Source organism: Schistocerca americana, chromosome 9 (assembly GCF_021461395.2).
Source record: "Schistocerca americana isolate TAMUIC-IGC-003095 chromosome 9, iqSchAmer2.1, whole genome shotgun sequence".
NCBI classification, from domain to species: Eukaryota; Metazoa; Arthropoda; class Insecta; order Orthoptera; family Acrididae; genus Schistocerca; species Schistocerca americana.
Window position 1 is genome coordinate 147,219,543 of NC_060127.1, and position 8,488 is coordinate 147,228,030.

An 8,488-nucleotide genomic window follows, 5' to 3' on the forward strand; every position below is an offset into this window, starting at 1 on the left:
TGCAACTGATACTGGTCTTCGGATGACCTTACTAGACGGCAAATTACAGCATCATCTGCGAACAACCTAAGAGAACTGCTCAGATTGTCACCCAGGTCATTCATATAGATCAGGAACAACAGAGGTCCCAGGACGCTTCCCTGGGGAACACCTGATATCACTTCAGTTTTACTCGATGATTTGCCGTCTATTACTACGAACTGCGACCTTCCTGACAGGAAATCACGAATCCAGTCGCACAACTGAGACGATACCCCGTAGGCCCGCAGCTTGATTAGAAGTCGCTTGTGAGGAACGGTGTCAAAAGCTTTCCGGAAATGCGGAATCAGCTTGAGATCCCCTGTCGATAGCGGCCATTACTTCGTGCGATTAAAGAGCTAGCTGCGTTGCACAAGAACAATGTTTTGCGAAACCATGCTGATTACGTATCAATAGATCATTCTCTTCGAGGTGATTCATAATGTTTGAATACAGTATATGCTCCAAAACCCTATTGCATTATATTTCCTACAAAAACACAAGTTGTTGACTCGCTCGTTTTGTGATGCTCTGTCTCTTGAATAAACCATCCAGTTCTTGTAACGTTTGTTTGTCTGTGCATCACATCTACCGATTCCTTCGTGGTGCATTGCTGTTCCTCTTTCTCTTTCTTTCTTGGCGTGTATATTGTTAATAAATTTAAGAACAAGGAACGAAATACGTTTCTTCTTTTTTAATTTTTCTTTTTGTGGTGTTCACCCCCTCGGTATTGTACGTCATGGAAAATGAGATGGTATAGCTAGGATTAATCTGAGGACAGACTATGTACGGTGAGTGTATTCTAGAGATGTTTAGGACAGGTAAAGTGCCGTATCGCCCGTGGCATCACGGATGTGCACAGCTGCTAACGAGCGCCAAAGACGGCCAAGGCCTGCGGGGAAGTTTTGGGCAGAGCGCGCTACACAATGCCCCGTTAATCCGGGGCGTGTCCCCGCGGTCCCGCGACTACAAAAGGCGGCGGCTGGCGCTTCCCGGCACCTGTCTTGTCTGCAGTCGACGCAGCTCAACACATCAGCCGTCCAGCCATGAGGATCCTAGCAGTGAGTACCGCACGCCGCTCTAGCCTGTTGTTGTTGTGGTCTTCAGTCCTGAGACTGGTTTGATGCAGCTCTCCACGCTACTCTATCCTGTGCAAGCTTCTTCATCTCCAAATACGTACTGCAGCCTACTTCTTTCTGAATCTGCTTAGTGTATTCATCTCTTGGTCTCCCTCTACGATTTTTACCCTCCACGCTGCGCTCCAGTACTAAATTGGTGATCCCTCCATGCCTCAGAACATGTCCTACCAACCGATCCCTTCTTCTAGTCAAGTTGTGCCACAAACTCCTCTTCTCTCCAATTCTATTCAATACCTTCTCATTAGTTATGTGATCTACCCATCTAATCTTCAGCATTCTTCTGTAGCACCACATTTCGAAAGCTTCTATTCTCTTCTTGTCCAAACTATTTATCGTCCATGTTTCACTTCCATTCATGGCTACACTCCACACAAATACTTTCAGAAACGACTTCATGACACTTAAATCTACACTCGATGTTAACAAATTTCTCTTCTTCAGAAACGCTTTCCTTGCCATTGCCAGTCTACATTTTATATCCTCTCTACTTCGAACATCATCAGTTATTTTGCTCCCCAAATACCAAAACTCCTTTACTACTTTAAGTGTCTCATTTCCTAATCTAATTCCCTCAGCATCACCCGACTTAATTCGACCACATTTCATTATCCTCGTTTTGCTTTTGTTGGTGTTCATCTTATATCCTCCCTTCAAGACACTATCCATTCCATTCCACTGCTCTTCCAAGTCCTTTGCTGTCTCTGACAGAATTACAATGCAATCAGCGAACCTGAAAGTTTTCATTACTTCTCCATGGATTTTAATACCTACTCTGAACTTTTCTTTTGTTTCCTTTACTGCTTGCTCAATATGCAGATTGAATAACGTCGGGGAGAGGCTACAACCCTGTCTCACTCCCTTCCCAACCACTGCTTCCCTTTCATGACCCTCGACTCTTATAACTGCCATCTTGTTTCTGTACAAATTGTAAATAGACTTTCGCTCCCTGTATTTTACCCCTGCCACCTTCAGAATTTGAAAGAGAGTATTCCAGTCAATATTGTCTCTTGGCCAGGACTGCCTTCTTTTCCCGGTGCTAGTCTGCTTTTTGTATCCTCCCTGCTTCGTCCGTCATGGATTATTTTGCTCCATAGGTAGTACAATTCCTTAACTTCATCTATTTCGTGACCATCAATCCTGATATTAAGTTTCTCGCTGTTGTCATTCCTGCTACTTCTCATTACTTTTGTCTTTCTTCGATTTACTCTCAATCCATATTCTATAGTCATTAGACTGTTAATTCTATTCAGCAGATCATGTAATTCTTCTTCAGTTTCACTTAGGATAGCAAAGTCATCAAAACTTGAATTTTAATTCCACTCCGGAAACTTTCTTTTATTTCCATCATTGCTTCTTCGATGTACAGAGTGAACAGTAGGGGCGAAAGACTACATCCCTGTCTTACACCCTTTTTATCGGAGCACTTCGTACTCTTATTATCCCCTCTTGCTTCTTGTACATCTTGTATATTATCCGTCTTTCCCCATAGTTTACTCCTATTTTTTCGAACATCTTACACTATTTACATTGTCTAACGCTTTTTCCAGGTCGACAAATCATACGAACGTGTCCCGATTTCTCTTCAGTCTTGCTTCCATTATCAGTCGCAACATCAGAATTGCCTCTCTGGTGCCCTTACATTTTCTAAAGTCAAACTGATCCTCAATTTTCTTTTCCATTCTTCTGCATATTATTTTTGTCAGCAACTTGGATGCATGAGCTATTAAGCTGATTGTGAGATAATTCTCACACTTGTCGGCTCTTGCAACCTTCGCAGTTGTGTAGATGATGTATTTCCGAAAACCAGATGGTATATCGCCAGAGTTATACATTCCACACACCAACGTGGATAGTCGTTTTGCTGCCTCTCCCACAATGATTGTAAAAATTCTGATGGACTGGTATCTAATGCTTCTGCCTTGTTTGATCTTAATTCTTCACAAATCTCTTTTAAATTCTGATTGTAATACTCGATTCCTTAGCTCTTTCCTGTTGACTCATGTTTCTTCTTCTATCACGTCATTAGACAAGTTCAAAATGGTTCAAGTGGCACTGAGCACTATGGGACCTAACATCTGAGGTCATCAGTCCCCTAGAACTTAGAACTACTTAAACCTAACTAACCTAAGGACATCACACACATCCATGCCCGAGGCAGGATTGGAACCTGCGACCGTAGCGGTCGCGCGGTTCCAGACTGAAGTGCCGAGAACCGCTCGGCCACTCCGGCCGGCCTTCTATGCGTGCTTTCCAGCGAGTACATATGTCACCATGGTCTCTCAGTAACATTATCTCTATTTTTCACTACTGCAGATTTCGTTCTAGGTCTGTACACGGGATTGCTATTACACCGGACACCCCGGCCGTCCTGTTGTAGGTGGTGCTGTTGGTGGTGCTGGCGGTGGCCGCCTGCTCGGCCGCCTTCGCCCCCGCCGCCGCCCCCGCCTTGGCCGCCGCCCCCGGGCGCGACAAGCGCGGCGTGCTGCTGGCCGCCCCCCACGTGGTGGCCGCCCCCGCGGTCGTGCCTGCCGCCCGCTTCGTCGCCGCCGCCGTGCACGGGCCCATCATCTACGGCTGATCACCACTGTAGCCCTCCACTTACCGGAAATAAACGGCAGTCGACTGCTTAGAGCATAATTTGACTGCTCTTCTTTGTTACCTTTCCTCCTCATTCCTTACAGACTGACTCATTTCGAAATTGTGCTGTTGAAAGCCCACCACGTCGTGTAAAAGTATAACATAAATTTCAAACAAACGTTGAACGACTATCACCAAGACTTGTATACCAAACTGGTTGTGTCTGGCACGCACTGCAATACCTCATTTTCTGTTTAAGGAGGCACACATATACGAAGCAGACATATAAATCATATATATTTCACACACGTTAAGACAATGCAACTACACACACACACACACACACACACACATATATATATATATATATATATATATATATATATATTGTTTTATATATAGTCTGTCTTGCACGACGACGGCGACTGCATCTTCTGTAAGGCATCTTGGCAGCGTTCAATGCGGTTGCCTGTGCAGCAGCAGCAGCGCGAATGATCCGCTACGCGGGCAGCGCTCGCTAATACAGGCGCGCACTGGCGCGGCGAAAGATAAGGGACTTAGAAAATTTCACAGTGCCAGCCGAGTGTTATCCCGGACGCGGGCACTAGCCATACTAGGTGCCCGCGTCCGCTGGTCCGCTGTTTGTCAGTCTTCGACGGCTGGCGCGCTGCCAAGATGGACTTGGACCGCCTTATCGGCGGGTTCAAAGGTCAAGCACTCAAAGAGCTGACGTAACATGCTGTTGCATACTCTATGTCGACAGATTCTAGATGTACTCTTGTCCGTTTTTAAGCTACGCTACAGATCACTTTATTTGTGAAAATACAATGTACAATCTCCAACAAATTTAACATATTCACAGGTACCTTTACCTTTAATCCATATAAAAACAGTTTCATTTTACGTCTACTACGTGTATACAAGGAAAAGGGTGAGGGCGACATATATGTTGATTTGCCAAAGTCTTTATTTGCATTTTCGGTGACATGATATGTTCGATAGGCTATGATGTCACGATCAACGAAGCTTTCCAATCCGGATACATTGGGTACGCCTGTACCACCACGTACAACAGCGACTGTTAACCATCCGTTACCGTGGGTAAACGAATCATTGATGTCAATGCTGAAGTTCAATCTGCAACCACAAAACACTGCAGGTCCGTCCAGTAGAGCGTGTGCAGCGACAGATTTGATCGTATTCTTTTTCTTGTCGGCGGCAGATGTAGTCATTTCGACGTCTTCAATTGTTTTATATATAGTCTGTCTTGCACGACGACGACGACTGCATCTTCTGTGACATCATAGCCTATCGAACATATGTAACTTACCAAACGAAAGCGTTGGTATGTTGATAGACACACACACACACACACACACACACACACACACAAAATTCAAGCTTTCGCAACCCACGGTTGCTTCATCAGGAAAGAGGGAAAGTCGAAAGCATGTGGGTTTTAAGACAGAGGGTAAGGAGTCATTCCAATCCCGGGAGCGGAAAGACTTACATTAGGGGGAAAAAAGGACAGGTATACACTCGCACACACACACATATCCATCCGCACATATACAGACACAAGCAGACATATGTAAAGGCAAAGAGTTTGGGCAGAGATGTCAGTCGAGGCGGAAGTACAGAGGCAAAGATGTTGTTGTATGACAGGTGAGGTATGAGCGGCAGCAACTTGAAATTAGCGGAGGTTGAGGCCTGGTGGGTAACGGGAAGAGAGGATATACTGAAGGGCAAGTTCCCACCTCCGGAGTTCTGATAGGTTGGTGTTACTGCGAAGTATCCAGATAACCCAGACGGTGTAACACTGTGCCAAGATGTGCTGGCTGTGCACCAAGGCATGTTTAGCCACAGGCTGATCCTCATTACCAACAAACACTGTCTGCCTGTGTCCATTCATGCGAATGGACAGTTTGTTGCTGGTCATTCCCACATAGAAAGCTTCACAGTGTAGGCAGGTCAGTTGGTAAATCACGTGGGTGCTTTCACACGTGGCTCTGCCTTTGATCGTGTACACCTTCCGGGTTACAGGACTGGAGTAGGTGGTGGTGGGAGGGTGCATGGGACAGGTTTTACAGCGGGGGCGGTTACAAGGGTATGAGTCAGAGGGTAGGGAAGGTGGTTTGGGGATTTCATAGGGATGAACCGAGAGGTTACGAAGGTTTGGTGGGCGGTGGAAAGACACTCTTGGTGGAGTGGGGAGGATTTCATGAAGGATGGATCTCATTTCAGGGCAGGATTTGAGGAAGTCGTATCCCTGCTGGAGAGCCACATTCAGAGTCTGGTCCAGTCCCGGAAAGTATCCTGTCACAAGTGGGGCACTTTTGGGGTTCTTCTGTGGGAGGTTCTGGGTTTGAGGGCATGAGGAGGTGGCTCTGGTTATTTGCTTCTGTACCAGGTCGGAAGGGTAGTTGCGGGATGCGAAAGCTGTTGTCAGGTTGTTGGTGTAATGGTTCAGGGATTCCGGACTGGAGCAGATTCGTTTGCCACGAATACCTGGGCTGTAGGGAAGGGACCGTTTGATATGGAATGAGTGGCAGCTGTCATAATGGAGGTACTGTTGCTTGTTGGTGGGTTTGATGTGGACGGATGTGTGAAGCTGGCCATTGGACAGATGGAGGTCAACGTCAAGGAAAGTGGCATGGGATTTGGAGTAGGACCAGGTGAATCTGATGGAACCAAAGGAGTTGAGGTGGGAGAGGAAATTCTGGAGTTCTTATTCACTGTGAGTCCAGATGATGAAGATCTCATTTTTATTCATATTTTAATTATATTTATTATTTTTAATTGTATATATATAGGGTGAAAAGTATTTAAAGCGACAAACTCTGAGAGGTTGTAGGGGACATGATAAAAAATATTTTTCCCTAATATCATTTTTTCCTACGAGGATTATTTAAACCGTTGGAGGCCGTTTGCGCTCTTCAGTTGTTAGAGTCCGTATTACGATCTTCGGTTGTTAGAAGGCGTATTACGCTCTTCAGTTGTAGTGTGCATTGTATCTGATTACTAACGGAGCGATACACCTGGAGTGAGTACACTGATATGGTTAGTGCGTACTACATAGCGCACCACAACGGACGAGCTTCACAGCGGGTTTATCAACAACAATATCCTAATCGCCGTATTCCGCATCATTCGACCTTTGATGCTGTGTACCAACATCTGCGTGAGACCGGGCCATTTTGCAGATTACCTGGACAGGGACGCTGTCGCACGGTAAGAACGCTGCAGTTTGAGGAAGCTGTCTTGCAGCATGTGGAGCGGGATCCTTCAATCAGCACTCGTGCATTTGCACGCCACATGGGGACGAATCAGACGAATGTAAGAACAGTCCTTCGAGAGCAATTGCTACGTCCATTTCACTTACAGCGTGTCCACAACCTGGGCCCAGTTGATTATCCACCCAGAGCACAGTTTTCGCAGTGGTACCTGGAACAGTGTGAAATGCATCCTACATTTCCATCCTCTGTGTTGTTTACCGATGAAGCAACGTTTGGGCTGATGGAGTCTTCAACATGCACAATTCGCATGTTTGGAGTGAGGATAACCCAAATGCCACAGTTACTAACGCTCATCAATTGCGGTTCTTCGTTAATGTGTGGGTCGATGTTGTTGGAGAATGTTTAATTGGGCCGTATCTGCTACCTAGTTGTTGTCTCTTGGTCATAAAAAAATGGAAAAGTGTTTGTTGGTTTAATTAATTTGCCGCCAGAGAAATCTTCCTCTACCGCTTTAAATACTCCTCATAGGAGAAAATGACATTAGGGAAAAATATTTATTTTGATGTCCCCTACAACCTCCCAGAGTTTGTCGGTTTAAATACTTTTTACCATATATATATATATATATATATATATATATATATATATATATGAGGCGTGTTTTTTAAGTAAGTACCGTTTTTAAATTAAAAAAAGACGTGCTAGGATATCTCAATAATTTTATTTTCACATGAAAGCCTGTACCTTAATTTACGTTGTGTACTGAGTGTTTAAGATGCCTCCGATAATCGTGAGTCCCACCGACTGTGAAGTACAAGCTGTTATAAGATTTGTTAGTGCTAAGGGCCTAAAAGCGATCGATATTCATCGTGAGATCTGTGCAGTATACGGAGAAAACATTATGAGTGATGGAATGGTAAGAAAGTGGGTGAGAGCATTTGAAGATGTCCGCACAGATGTGCATGATGGACAACGGAGTGGCCGTCCTTCGGTCGTTAATGAAAGTTTGGTGCAGGAAGTGGACAATAAGGTGCGGATGACTTTCCTAATGTTTCTCGTAGTGTTTTGTATGGCATTGTGACCGAGCACTTGAATTACCGAAAATGTTAACGCATGTGCACGAAACCAAACGTTTAGACAGTGCACTGACTTTCCTTAAGCGGTTCCAAAACGACGGTGATGATTTCTTAAGCCAAATTGTTACGGGCGATGAAACATGGGTGGCCTACGTCACACTAGAATCAAAGCAACAGTCCATGGAAGTTCAAATGGTTCAAATGGCTCTGAGCACTATGGGTCATCAGTCCGCTAGAACTTAGAACTACTTAAACCTAACTAACCTAAGGACACCACACACATCCATGCCCGAGGCAGGATTCGAACCTGCGACCGTAGCGGTCGCGCAGTTCCAGACTGTAGCGCCTAGAACCGCTCGGCCACCCCGGCCGGCTCCATGGAAGTTGAGCAAGGGCATCGTTTTCCTGCTAGACAAACCCCGTCCGCATGTGGCGAATTAGA

At 45.3% G+C, this 8,488-nt stretch overlaps 1 long non-coding RNA gene across 1 annotated transcript; it reads left to right on the forward strand.

The window, feature by feature from the left end:
* The first annotated feature begins 1,030 nt into the window (after positions 1 to 1,030).
* Positions 1,031 to 3,794, forward strand: LOC124550926. Its single transcript, XR_006967750.1, has 2 exons — positions 1,031 to 1,079; positions 3,535 to 3,794. It is a non-coding gene; the product is annotated as an uncharacterized LOC124550926 (long non-coding RNA).
* Positions 3,795 to 8,488: the final 4,694 nt, after the last annotated feature.